This window comes from Xenopus laevis, chromosome 2L (genome assembly GCF_017654675.1).
Source record: "Xenopus laevis strain J_2021 chromosome 2L, Xenopus_laevis_v10.1, whole genome shotgun sequence".
NCBI lineage: Eukaryota > Metazoa > Chordata > Amphibia > Anura > Pipidae > Xenopus > Xenopus laevis.
In genome coordinates this window covers 166,369,452-166,384,450 of record NC_054373.1, presented here as the reverse complement: position 1 = coordinate 166,384,450, position 14,999 = coordinate 166,369,452, and the positions used below count along the sequence as shown (strand labels likewise).

General features: G+C 40.8%; 1 long non-coding RNA gene across 1 annotated transcript; it reads right to left on the bottom strand.

Moving 5' to 3' along the window:
- Nucleotides 1-78: 78 nt before the first annotated feature.
- c1qtnf9b.L lies at nucleotides 79-4,082 on the bottom strand. Its single transcript, XR_001934332.2, has 3 exons — nucleotides 3,978-4,082; nucleotides 1,923-2,121; nucleotides 79-675 (listed from the first exon to the last, which is right to left on the bottom strand). It is a non-coding gene; the product is annotated as a C1q and TNF related 9B L homeolog (long non-coding RNA).
- Between the last annotated feature and the right edge of the window lie 10,917 nt (nucleotides 4,083-14,999).

The window sequence follows — 14,999 nt, the reverse complement described above, 5'->3', positions numbered from 1 at the left end:
TAACTTTTGGCACCCCCAAGTAAATAGCGCCTTTCCTTCTCCTAAAAACAAATATTGGACCGGAAAATTACAAGGAAATGTAGTTAAATTGTTTCCTTTATTTTTTTGATGGACCAATAAAAGGCATCATAATCTACAACTTACAATTACCTTAGTAACCTTTTTAGCCGTGAAGCAGAAATCCAGAAAATGTAGAATCGTCATCACTATCACTATAAAGACCATTTTTGTCACCGACAACCTGAAGCCAGACCTGATCTCCTTTTGAAAGCTTTAGAATGGAAGATCCGGATGCCTGGTGAGTGTTGGAACCATATTCATGCAACATGTGCTGCACAACTACATCATTGCGCCTTAGACTCAAATGCACAGATTTAGAGTACACAGTTATCTGGTAGGTCAAGAAATACAGCCCATCGACTGGGGCAGTGACTTTGCCATTTTCTGGATTGTATACATTTTGCTCATTGTAAAAGACTTTTTTGAACTGGATTGGTATATTAGATGGAGGGTATTTGGTATCAAGTCCAACATGAAAAGCAAACAGTTTATTGGATGAGTTAATTTCTGCAGATCCTGGAACACCAGGAAACCCTGGAGGACCTGGTAGGCCTATAATCCCTGGAGGGCCAGCTTTACCAGGTAAGCCGGGGTGACCTCTTTCTCCAACTTTACCTGAAAAAAATAATAAAACAAAATCACAGTCAAAAATAAAATATGGAAAGAATTGAAGAAAGTATTTCATCTGGTGATCTGCAAACAATTGAACCTTAAAAAGTGTTTGGAACAACCACAAATTCCAGGTTGGCAAACATTGGTATCCAAGGTGAACTGGATCGGGGCGATGGAATCTATTAGAGATAAACTCCTGGATAGGAGCTACGAGGGGGAGCTGGAGTGGTATCTGTGGGCCCAGTACTTGGAAGGCAACCAACCCAGGACTAACACTACTACTACTAAACCACATATAAGAAACTTGTTAGAAGCACAATGGAACCTGAACATTCTTCGAAACTCTTCTTCCTCTTCCTGTCTCCCATTCTCTCCCCCCTTCCCCGTGCTATTCCTACCACCCCCTACCCATTGCGGTTGCTTGGCTGCAGAGCAGATATGGGATAACTCAAGAAGTCACAGGTAGTGCCTAGATACCCCTACATGATCTATGTGAAAAGATATATAGAGTTATCTATCAATGACACACAAGCCACGGTTTATATGTTGTATTTTTATTGAAAACTTTCTCTGTCATAATGAAAATCAATAATAATAATTTTTAAAAAGTGTTTGGAAGGCGAATAACCCATTTAAGAACTTTCTATGATCCTGTCACCCCCCTGTACCAGCAGATTTATGGTTTTGCCTCCCATTTTTTCCATGTTACATAGTCTCTTCGGTGCAGCTACAAGATGCCAGTGAACCCAACCATATAGGGACTAATTCGCCTCAGAGAATAGGTTGGTTGCACAATTAACAATCCCTTGTTGAGATGCATTGCAGTTTAAAGGAGCAGCCCCCAAGTGTATGTGTGTGCAGCTCCTGCAGAGAAAGGGGGAGATTTTAAATTGCCACCATAGTGACTACTGAATTGCCTCGACTCTCCAGTTGAGCCCCAGCCAAGGGCAATTCCCATCAGCCCATCCTTATTTCTACTGCAGCCTATATACAAACCTAAGCCATTAGCTACTGTTTATATTCAATATCTGCTAGAGCGATCCCAAACCGCTAGGTTCTCTGGTGGGTCATTCAAGACCCACTCTGATCCTGTTACCCAACAGGAGTAACTGGGATGGGGGATAGTTATAGTTTATAACCCAAAGCCATAGGAGATTTGGTTTGAAAGCTACTGGTCAGCTTTTATCACAAGAGACAGAGTAGTATTTTGCAGGAAATGCATAAATGTGCTTAGAATATTCAGTACATACCAGGATCTCCTTTTGGTCCAGGCTGCCCATCCTTCCCCTCCCTTCCTGGTGGTCCATGTTGCCCATTTGTTCCAGGAGTGCCAGGGATCCCTGGTATGCCTGCAATACATGAATTGGGCTTGGCACTTGTCTCCTGACCGTGTCCAGTCTGCCATTGTATTGCCAAGAACATTAAATTGAGGAAAGTAAAGCTTTGCATCTGAAATGTAATAACCATATATTAAGTTGCTATCTTCATATCCCTGGGCCAGATACTCAGGGACTGCTCTGCAAGCTAGAGAGCTAGTAAATCTTGTACTAACCAGTGAAATTATTCTGCTGCACATTTGGCCTTTGGTTTGTCCCTGTCAGTCTACTGATGGATCAAGCTCCGAGACTGTCCTATCCATAGGCAATTCATAGTAGACATGATTTACATGAAGCACAAGACACATATTTATATACTGTAACCTAAATGTAATTTAATACTTCAGTAGTTGTGAGAGCAGACCAAGGAGGTAAGTTACTCTGTGGCAATCTAGCCTAAGTAACAGCTACTGCCTTCACCAGGCAAAAAAGTGCAAATATATATATATATATATATATATATATATACACACAACCTTCAGAACGGACCCTCACTCCAAATTCTTGTGATCAAACAATTTTATTTTGTAGGATACACAAGTGATACATTTTTGTGCAGGTCCATTCTGAAGGTTGTATATTCTTGATAAAGGCCCCAAAAGGACCAAAACGTTGGATACACAGGTGATGAATGAGTAAATTGTTTATTTCAAAAATGATGGAGTGCTAGTCCATTTTGAACTTTATACAATACATTTGACTAAGCACCCACAATCAAATCCGAGAGTAAGAGTGCGGGGTACTTTCCAAATGTATTTTTCTTATATATATCAGTATATGAGCTTCATTATCACAATATAGTAATTTTTGCCACTAGGGGGTGCAAAAAGGCAGGGCTGTTATAGTTTTTCCACTTACTAACTGGTTCATGCAAGTCGGAAAATAAATAAGAATTAAATTCTCTTTATAGTCTACAATAACTGAATCTTGTCGTTATCTAAAAAAAAAGATTAAAAAAAGTTGCACAATTGTTCACTGATTCACCCCTGTGCGTTCCCCTTAAGCACACCATGTCTATTCTCGTTAATATGTCAGCAAAGTTAGGATAGTTTTGTATTGCTGCAACAGGCAGATCTACCCACAGTGAGGAATAACTAGAGGTTTCATGGGACAAGAGCAAACTCTCATTATGACCAAGCGACTAAACCCAAAGCTTGGGAAAGATAATGTATTTCATACACATGTATAAAAAATGCACTTACAAATGCACCCACCAACCACTTTATACTTCTGGGGCCCCTCAGCAGCTGCTGGGTCTGCTATTACTCCCCGTATGGCCGGACGATCCGATTATGATGCGCAATGGGCTCCGGCCGGATTGGTCGGGTCAAAATCAAACCTGTCCGATCGACGAAACGACCGATCTCAGCCGGACGAAAGATGTCGGCACTCTCCACACACGATCCGAAAATCGTACCAATCCTCGATTCTATGTCTATGTCTATGTCTATGGCCAGCTTTAACTGTTACGATTTTGCAACATTTAGTTGATACATTTCTCAGCAGCATCTCTGGAGTATTAGTAACTATTGTATCAATTCTAACAGCTGCCTGTAATGAAACCCAGAGATTCTGCTCATCAGGGACAAAGATAAGAAATGTATCAACTAAATGTATCCATTTAGAACAGTTTACAGTTGACCCCCCCTCCCAGAGCTGCTTTAGAAGGTGAAAAAAGACACTTTACACTTCAATATTGGAAAAATGGTGACACATAGAAAATAGAAAGTAATTGTAAAAGGTTGATATTTCTGGTGATCCATCAGAAAACAGCTAGTTGTTTGAAGGTAAACTACCCCTTTGACTACAGCTAGAGGCTTATAAGACCACATAGAAAGCAACTGGGGACCCAGATGTTTTTTTTTTTAGTTTGATTTAGGCAGTAAATGATCACCAAGTAAAAAAGGGGTTTTTATCATAATTACTTACTGCTGCCGTGTGCTGGTTATGGAGAGAGGGAAAGCTTTTCCTTGAACTAACAGAGCTATGTCTTCCTGGGGTTTTATAGCTTTGAATCCTTAACTAAATTCTGTATTGCTTATTTATTGCCTAATGTTAATGGCCAAGGTCAAGTTGAATTAAAACCCACTGTGTCTAACATCTGTTAATGTATACTGATACTGAGTATAGTGAACATGAAGGCTGAAGTGCTTACTCAGTAATAAAAGGTTTATTCTTGCTTGCAGTCTCTGGGTAATATTAAACGGATTCTGACATCAGATTGAGAAATCTTTTTCATTTATATTTGTTAATGTTTACATGAAGAGGAAAAAGAAAACAAACACATTGATTTCCTTCAGCAAGCTGGACAGGCTCACTTTTTGTCTGTCTGTGACATCTGATCTGATCAGTGTCTCAGAGACATTATTATATTAATAAAATTGATATTAGGGATGCACTGTATCCAGGATTCGGTTCAGGACTTTTCAGCAGGTTTCGGATTTGGCCGAATCCTTGTGCCTGGCCAAACTGAATCCAAATCCTAATTTGCATACCCACATTAGGGGCAGGAAGGGAGATCACGTGACTTTTCTGCACAAAACCACTATTTGGCCAAAACTTTCACAGAGGATTCGGGGATTCAGCCAAATCCATAATTGATATGTATTCATGTCTTCTCAATGGTTTGAGAATTGGGGGGGGGGGGGGGGGGTAAGCCAGGCTGGATGCTGAGCTCCTACCCCCCAACATTTGCACTTGACCCCCCTCCTGCTCACACAACTCCCCCCCAACCATGCCCTCCAACATCCCCCTTCCCTGGCGCTCAAAATTCTCACACAAACCTGCTTCCCCTGCCCTCTCTGCATCTTTGGGCCTATTTCTGTGTCTTACACTGGGGACTGGGTGGGTGAAAGATTCAAACCACTGTCTCCCACCCAGTCCCCAATGGTGATGCAGCCAGCGGGCAGCATTCTGCCCCCTATTTTGAAGCCCTACGCCAGGGCCTTTGTGACCTGCCCTTCCCCAGCTGGAAACTACCTACTGAGCCAGAGGCCATGACAGAGTGTGGTAACTATGGTAGTAATAGATGATCTACTTTTCTCTTTGCCACACTCCCTTCCCAGAGACTATTATCCCACTGTTACTATAGGCACCATCTCTCCCTACTATACCTGCTATCCCACAGTCACACTCCCTTCCCAGAGACTATTATCCACTGTTACTATAGGCACCATCTCTCCCTACTATATCCCTCCCTCCGGCTACCTGGTTACTATAGCTATACCTGCTATCCACAGGACTATTATCCACTGTTACTATCCCACAGTCATACTCCTTCGCCAGAAGACTATTATCCTCCACTGTTACTATAGGCCACCACTCTCCCCTACATATACCATGCTATCCCCACGTCACACTCCTTCCCAGAGACTATTTATAACCACTGTTACTGGTGAGGCAGCTCTCTCTCCCTACGTATAGCTGGCCTATTTCCCACATGTCACAGTCCCTTTCCAGAGACTATTATCCACTGTTACTATAGGACATTACCCATCTCTCCCTACTTATACCTGCTATCGCCCACCAGTCCACACTCCATTCCCCAGAGACTATTATCCGCACTGTTTACTATAGACACCATCTTCTCCCAAACAAATCACCTGCCTATCCCACAGTCCACACTCCCTTCCCAGCAGAGTAATTATCCCACTCGCTACTGAAGGCACCATCTCTCCCTACTATACCTGCCTATCCCCACAGTCACACTCCCTTCCCAGAGACTATTATCCCACTGTTACTATAGGCACCATCTCTCCCAACTATACCTGCTATTCCCACAGCCACCACTCCCTTCCCAGAGACTATTATCCCAACTGTTACTATAGGCACCATCTCTCCCTACTATACCTGCTATCCCACAGTCACTCTCCCTTCCCAGAGACTATTATCCCACTGTTACTATAGGCACCATCTCTCCCTACTATACCTGCTATCCCACAGTCATACTCCCTTCCCACAGACTATTATCCACTGTTACTATAGACACCATCTCTCCCTACTATACCTGCTATCCCACAGTCACACTCCCTTCCAGAGGACTATTATCCCACTGTTACTATAGGCACCATCTCTCCCTACTATACCTGCTATCCCACAGTCACACTCCCTTCCCAGAGACTATTATCCCACTGTTACTATAGACACCATCTCTCCCTACTATACCTGCTATCCCACAGTCACACTCCCTTCCCAGAGACTATTATCCACTGTTACTATAGGCACCATCTCTTGCTACTATACCTGCTATACCACAGTCACACTCCCTTCCCAGAGACTATTATCCCACTGCTACTATAGGCACCATCTCTCCCAACTATACCTGCTATCCCACAGCTACAATTCCTTTCCAGAGACTATTATCCCACTGCTATTATATATATATGCTTCTATACTGCATTTATCTTTACAGTGAACATGTGAATTTGGGGTGTGATAATGAGTTAACAGCTAAGGTACTAGAGGTCAGCTATTAGTCTTCTGGAATGGAGTTTAGTGCACTAATCAGATTTAGGTCAACTTTTGGGCTTTCTGTCTGTCATCAAACAATACATGAGTTGGCTCAATACCCAATCTAGAGATAAATCCATTTTTGACTAACAGAGCTGGCACAGTTACAACTATTTCAGCAATTTATACCCCCACTTATTAAAAGAGGTTCATCAGGAGTTCATAAAATAATTGAATTAGAAGTGTCAGGCTGCCGGAGCCCTGTAACTGTGTGTTGTTCATTTCCTTTTACATATAATGTGATTAATTATAATGTGATAAATGTCAAAAATTAGTTTTAGCGAGTTTATTTTTCATGCCTCATATTTAACTCAGTCAAAGCCATTTGGGGCACAGTTTTCACAAAATTGCTCCTTTTATTATCATCCCAAAGCTAAAAATGATGGTTTTGTGAAATACCTAGCTAAATTCCAGATGACCATCTGCAATTGACAGTTATTTAAATTACTTACTTTGTTCTCTTTCTCTTATTCTAGTATTTTTAACTGCTGTTGCTGGGGCTTAATTACCCTGGTAACCAGCAGTTGGAAGTTATGAATCTAAGATGAAGAGAAGAAGGTGTTGATAAGAAGACGAGCAGACTTTTCCTAAACTCCATTGGATCAAATAATTCACATTTTTAAAAACCATTTCCTTTTTCTATGTAATAAAACAATACCTTGTACTTGATCCAAACGAATACAATGAATCCTTGTTGGAGGGAAAACAACGCTATTGCGTTAAATGTTTAAAATTATTTTTTTAGTAGACTTAAAGTGATCCAAATTATGGAAAACCCCAGTTCCCAAGCATTCTGGATGCCGGTCCAATACCTGTACCCTAATAGAGTTTCACTGTGAGTAACTGTATGCAACTCATGAATGTCTTACACGTTCCAACCTCATGCTCATATAATTCCTCCTCAGATTTTAGATCCCTCCTTTAATGGGGTCTCAGTCTCCTGGAAGAAAATTATACATGTAGAGATATCGGGTGAATTAAATGCTGTGCCAAAGCAACCATAGACTTGCTGGTCAGCTGATAGTTGCAGATTACATACATATTTCTACACATAAAGGAGAACTAAACCCCTTTTCTAATAAAAACCCCTACCCTCCATAGCCCCCCCCCCGCACAGGAGTTAACACAAGTAAATACCCCTAAGGCGGTAATTACCCCTTGTTGTAGAGTCAGCGCAGCAGAACTCACAGGGGCCATCTTTAGCCACTTTGGTAATCTTCGACTCTTCTTCCAGCACCTCGCCATTTTTCGTCACTTTGGCGCATGCATAGTTGTATGCACAGAACTGGGAAAATGAGCCAACTGTGCATGCGCCGATACGGAGCTTCCTTACTGAGCTTACCGAAGCTGCGCTGACTCTGCAACAAGGGGCAATTACCAGCTTTGGGGTATTTACTTGTATTAAAGGGCATGTAAAGGCAAAAAAATAAAATCCAATTTTTACTTTCTTTAATGAAGAAGAAACCTATCTCCAATATACTTTAATTAAAGAATGTGTACCGTTTTTATAAGAAACCTGACTATATGCAGTGAAATTCTCCCTTCATTTACTGGTGTGGATAGGAATTGTCAGATGGTCCCTAACTGCTGAGCAGGGAAACATTCATACTTATGAACAGCAGGGGGAGCTCCCGCCTTACTTCCCAGCCATGCAGAACTCAAGCAGCTTTGTTTATGACGATCCCTAAGCAGCCCAGACCACACTCAGCATGTGCACAGTCTTAAGGTGGCCATACACGGATAGATCCGCTCGTTTGGCGATGTCGCCAAACGAGCGGATCTCCCTCCGATATGCCCACCTTGAGGTGGGCAATATCGGGCTGATCCGATCGTGGGCCCTAGGGCCCAACGATCAGATCCTAGCGTTCGCCAAACGGGCGGTCGGATCGCGGGACCGCATCAACGAACAGTGCGGCCGCGATCCGACGGGATTTTTAACCCCATCCGATCGAGATCTGGCCGACTTTCGGCCAGATCTCGATCGGTGAAGCCCGTCGGGGGCCCCCATACACGGGCCAATAAGCTGCCGACTCGGTCTGTCGGCAGCTTTTATCGGCCCGTGTATGGCCACCTTTAGTCTTGCAAAGATGTTTCACAAAGTTACAAGATGGTGACCCCCTGTGGCCAACTTTGAAAACATAAATAATTTGTTTGATTAGACTTGTGGTGCAGTAAGTTCATGTTTATATTTAGTATACAAAATACGGCATTTCTAGCCTTATTCTATTTTAGACTTTACATGCCCTTTAACTCCTGTGCAGGGAGGGGGAACTATGGAGGGTAGGGGTTTTTAGTAGAAAGGGGGTTTAATTCTCCTTTAATGGGATTGTTTGCCTTTGAATTAACTTTTAGTATGATGTAGAAAATGATATTCCGAGATAATTTGCAATTGGTTTTAATTGTTTTTTATCTGTAGTTTTTAAGTTATTCAGCAGCTCTCCAGTTTGCCGTTTCAGAGTGCTGGTTGCTAGGGTCCTCATTACCCTAACAACCATGCACTGATTTGAATAAGAGACTGGAATATGAATAGGAGAGGCCTGGATTGAAAGAGGAGTAATAAAAAGTAGAAATAACAATGCAGGGCAGAGCATTTGTTTTTAGATGGGGTCAGTGACTCCCATTTGAAAACTGGAAAGATTTAGATGAGGCAAATAATTTAAAAACTATAAAATAAATAAAAATAAAATGAGGCCAATTGAAAAGTGGCTTAGAATTAGCCATTCTATAACATACTGAAAGTTAACTTAAAGGTGAACCTTTAACTTTCTTATCGGAAACCAGTCTGCTACTTACCCAAAGGGGTTGTGTCGGCACATACAATAGGTAGGTTTGAAAAGATTTTAAAATGTTAAATTTAAATTAAAATGAGCTATTTCATATCATGTAGACAAGGCCTGCCCAATCAAAGATCTGAATGTGTTCCTTCAGGGGAATTGTAGGACCCTCTGCCCATGGCTTCAATAGAACGCTTTGTATTACATCAGCATTTTACTGTAAATTGGGACATATATATGTTTTAGATCATATAATCCAGATATCTGTATCACAACTTTGCATTTGGTAACATTTTTTTTTTACACTGTGTTCTTCTGCTTTCCATTTTAGCTAGTTACCAAAGCCAAAGCAGCTCAGACCATGTTGGTGGCTAAGGCAAAAACTATCCCAGGATTAAAAAGTATTAGGGATGCACTGAATCAACTATTTTCGAATCCAAGTAAAACAAGCGATTATCTTTTTCCCTTGCTGGCCCTGATTTGCATATGCAAATTAGGATTCGGTTTGGTATTCAACCTATCTGAATCCGCAAATCAGGGCCAGCAAGGGGAAAAGATAATCGCTTGTTTTAACTCCATGTTTTGTGTCGAAAAGTCCCATGATTTTAAGGATTTGGCCGAATATGAATCCTGCTGAAAAAGGCCAAATCCTGGATGCGGTGCAGAGTATATTTATCTGTTTTAACTTGGAAAATTAGAAAGTAAATATTAGACAGGTATGGGTCTATCAACCAGAAACCTTTTTCCCTTTTCTCTGCTACCAATTTGTATGAATCCATATTGGTGGCAAAACAATCCTATTGGGATTTTAAGTAGGGTTTTAAATGAACTTTTAGGGGCAGATTTATCATGGGTGAAGTTCGAATTCTGTACTTGGTTTTCATTTTTTATTATTTGTGTTTTTTGAGTTATTTAGCTTTTTTCTCAGCAGCTCTCCAGTTTGCAATGTCAGCAATGTGGTTGCTAGGATCCAAATTACCCTAGCAACCATGCATTGATTTGTATAAGAGGCTGGAATATGAATAAATATGAATAACAATAAATATGTAGCTTTACCGATCATTTGTTTTTTAGAAAGGGTCAGTGACCCCCATTTAAAAGGTGGAAAGAGTCTGAAGAAAAAGGCAAATAATTGAAAAACTGAAAAAAAAAATATTGAAGACCAATTGAAAAGTTGCTTAGAATTTGCCATTTGAACATAATGAAAGTTAACAAAGGTGAACCCTCCCTTTAAGGCACTGTGCTCCAGATTACATAAAGACTTTTCCTGGAAAGATTCAGGTCCTAAGCTTTCCGGATAACAGATCCTGCTAAACCCCTGCAAGTTACTTATAACAAAAACACACAACAAGACGCCAGGATTAAATGTTCAAGCACAATTTCACTTGGAACGTTTTCAGGTCACGTAAAATGTAACAGTGAAATCATTTTGGTCATGAAAGAGTCTCTGAAACTACAAACGTTACAAATATTTAACAAAAAAAGGAACAAAAAAAAAACAGTTTCATATTAACTCTGAAACGAAAAGAAAACATTCCAGCGCTAACACTCGTTTGCATTGGCGGCGGTTACAAAGTCCTCCTCTCTGCCGTGAAACCGAAATAAAAATAATAAAATACAATGTCTTTTTCATTATGAAAAATAGGATTAAGTGAACATGAGAAACATTGTTAGGTATACAAAATAAATAGCATGTCTTAGATACGTCATACACTTTCTCCAACGGAACAGCTGTCAGATTTACAATAGATTTTCATGAATGCAGCCAGTTTTTAGATAAAAAAAAAGGTCACCAGTGTGTAGGGAATGTTGTGCAAAAATTCACCTTTTGTTGAGAGAATAAGAGAGGTGAGCCTGAGCACACAGCTACGGGAATCACCTGACCTTTTGGAAAATTCCAAAGTTTGATCATTGTTACAAACGCATGCAGAATAGAAGAAAGTTCTAGGGAATAATAAGCGAAGGCTAAGGGTGAAGACACACTGAGCTACTAGTAGCAGCTACTTGTTGCGGCTACAAAATGCCAACAAATACCCTTCCATATACAATACAGAGAATTTCTTCTGCTAAAAGACGCTCATAGCAAATTATCGATATTGGCTATTTTGTAGCTGTGACAAATAGCTGCTACTAGTAGCTGTGTGTGTCTTCGCCTAAGAGCAGAGACCCACACTGCGATTTCGGAAGATTAGACGCCCATCGACAAATCGCTTCTTCTTCGGGCAACTAATCTCCCCGAACTGCCTTCCCGTTGGCTAGAATGTAAATCGCCGGCGGGATGGCACTCGGATCGATTTGGCTTTCCAAAGTCGCCTGAAGTTTCCTCGTGAGGCAACGTTGGGCGACTCCGGAAAACTAAGCATTCCGAGTGCCATCCTGCCGGCGATTTACATTCTAGCCGCCGGGAAGGCAGTTCAAGGAGATTAGTCGCCCGAAGAAGAAGCTATCACAAAATAGCAGTGTGTGTCTCTGCCCTAAGAGAAGCCTGTAATGCAGAGATTCCCAAACTGTAGGGCTGCCCCCTGGGGAGATCTTGAAGGCCATTAAGGGTAATATTTGCTCTCCTAGATATACCCGAAAGCCCAGTTACAAGGTCACTTTGGGAGAGATTTTGGGAGAAATCTATTTGCTCCCCTAGATACTCAAACTATTGATAAATGGCTGATACACCAATGTTTTCCTGTATCTATAACCTTGTCATGAGCTTGGAGTTTAAAAATAGCTTGGACCTCCATGGAGAAGGCACATTTCTATTGACTTTACTCATTCAGGATCCCCAGTAGTCTGCACATCCAGCAATAGCCAGAGCCTTTAATCTTTATGGCCCAGGGGCTGCCATATTGTCTGCCTAGTGATTACATGGAGGATTGAAGAGTGCTGTGTTAGGTTAATGGCACAATTGGCCACTTTGGGTGGTTCTTTTTGCTAGCCTGGAAACATGGCACCACTGTGACCAAATACGTCCCCCATAAACTTAAATATAAATCCCCTAAAAAATATATATAAATCCCCGGACATTTAGGTGTCGGCACCTGCCAGGTGATAGTAGCCTGGAAACACACACATAGTAAAGGATGTACATAAGCACAATTTATGTGAACCAGGGCCCTTAAAGGAGTTGTTCACCTCTGAGTTAACTTTTAGTATCACGTAGAGAGTGATATTCTGATTTGCAACTGGTTTGAATTTTTTTTTTTTTATTATTTGTCGTTATTTAGGTTTTTATTCTGCAGCTCTCCAGTTTGAAGTTTCGGCAAACAAGTGAATGGAATATGAATCGGAGAGGGACTGAATAGAAAGATGAGTAACAAAAAGTAGCAATAACTATAAATCTGTAGCCTTACAGAGCACCTGTTTTTTTGATAGGGTCGTTGACCCTCATTTGAAAGCTGGAAAGAGTCACAAGAAGGAAAATTATTTTAACTATAAAAAATAAACAACGAGGACCAATTGAAAAGTTTTTTTAGAACTGGTCATTCTATAACATAGTAAAAGTTAATGTCAAGGTGAACAACCCCTTTTATGCCAATGGTTTGGGGAGGAATTAGGGGTAGAACCAAGGTACAGCATAGGGCTAAAGGAATAGTGAATCTGCACACACATACTTTTTCAGGCTACTACAGTGTGACAAGAGCAAACATGAGTGCTTGTCAGGTGATAGGCATTAAAGTCTATGACAAGGCCACAACGGCCCGGGCCTAAGGCAGCACGAATTAAGGAGCGGCATGCGACCCAGCCACACCTGCACTGGAGCGATGGGGTCAGAGACCTCCTACGCGTCCTGCCCCTATTCTTCCAGGTGTAAAAAAATAAAAATGCATTTGCACGTTGTGGGGGCGCATCCGGAGGGGGTTAGGTAGGAATTTAAAAATGTGGGCCTCTGGGCTCAAGGAAGATAAATCTGGCCCTAGGTGCTGCTTTGGGCTTCGAAAAACATGGTGCTTAAAGCAGCTAAATTATTCCCAAGCACCACTGGCCTTTTATTTACCATATTTAAGGTAATATGGCAGCTTCCACTGAATGCTGTGTACAATGTTATTCCCTTAAATGGCAGTTTAAAGGAAAACATCCAAAATATGTTTCGTTAACATGCCTTTTTCCCTGAGACACGACAACAAAACACCTGTGGCATAAGGTCATCATTCTGTCCCAAAAAAAATTAAATTAAAAGGCACCCAGAAAACCTGGCTTAATTAAGTGTTCCATGCCACTATTCATTTACTTATGCTACACTACAATTCTCAGCATGCTCAGCAGTTTAGATAGCAAGTGGGATACTGGGAGGTCTAATTTAGCAACCAGCCATAGCTTGTAATCTGAATCTGAAATAAACCCCCAATGCAATGTATCCTGTGCCAGTTTGCAGAATGGAAGCAGAAGTTAAGTTAAAGGAAGGCCACATTCAATGTGGGTGGCTAGGGGGGCGTTGCTATATATATATATATATATATATATATATATAGCGAATAAAGTACCCCTTCTTGTAAAATATAAGGATATTATAAATTATCGAGGAGTTTCATGACCATATAAAAACACGAGGCCGTAGGTCATGGAACCCCGAGGTAACTTCTAATATCCTCATATTTTTGCAATTGGGGGTACTTTATTTATTATAATACACAAATTTCAGTGAGTCATGTGACAGAAATGACATCAGAACTCACCGTTTATAACTGATGACATCAGAACTCACCGTTTATAAGGATATAATTTACAAGATATTCATGGCTTTTGTGTATTTTTATATATATATATATATATATATATATATATATATATATATATATATATATATATATATATATATATATATATATATATATATATATATATATATATATATATATATATATAATTATGCATGTAGCTGGAGCACTCAAATCATTAAGGTAATTGCCTAGGTGCAGGTTAACTTAAAAAATTTATAGAGCAACAAAAACCGCACACAAAGGACTTGTATAAGTGAAAAAAGATGACCAATTTATTGCGACGTTTCGGCTCCTGTACTTGAGCCTTCTTCAGGTGGTGTGTGAACCACCTGAAGAAGGCTCAAGTACAGGAGCCGAAACGTCGCAATAAATTGGTCATCTTTTTTCACTTATACAAGTCCTTTGTGTGCGGTTTTTGTTGCTCTATATATATATATATATATATATATATATATATATTTTTTTTTTTTTTAATTTTAAGATGCTTACTATGTGCCAGGTTATGCTTCCCCTTTAGTAAGTGTCTTTATAAATAAAACCAGGCTGCATCATTTTTAGGCTGCATTCACTATGACCATAAAAGGCGGTGAGGTTTTGGCATTGAAGTTAAGGGCAGAGTCACGTGCTCAGATTCAGGGAGATTAGTAGCCCAGCGACAAGTCTCCTCTTCTTCGGGGTGACTAATCTCCCCGAACTGCCTCCCGCTGGCTACAATGTAAATCGATGGCGGGATGGCAATTGGTGTGCTTCGTTTTCCGAGGTTGCTTCATGAGGAAACTTCGGGCGACGACAGAAAACGAAGTGCTCTGAGTGCCATCCCTCCGGCGAATTAGGGGAGATTACTCGCCCCAAAGAAGAGGCGATTTATCACCTGGCAAATAAATCTCCCCGAATCTGAGTGTTTGTCTTTGCCTTAAAAATGCCATTCAGTACCATGGAAAAGAACAAAGGTAAAA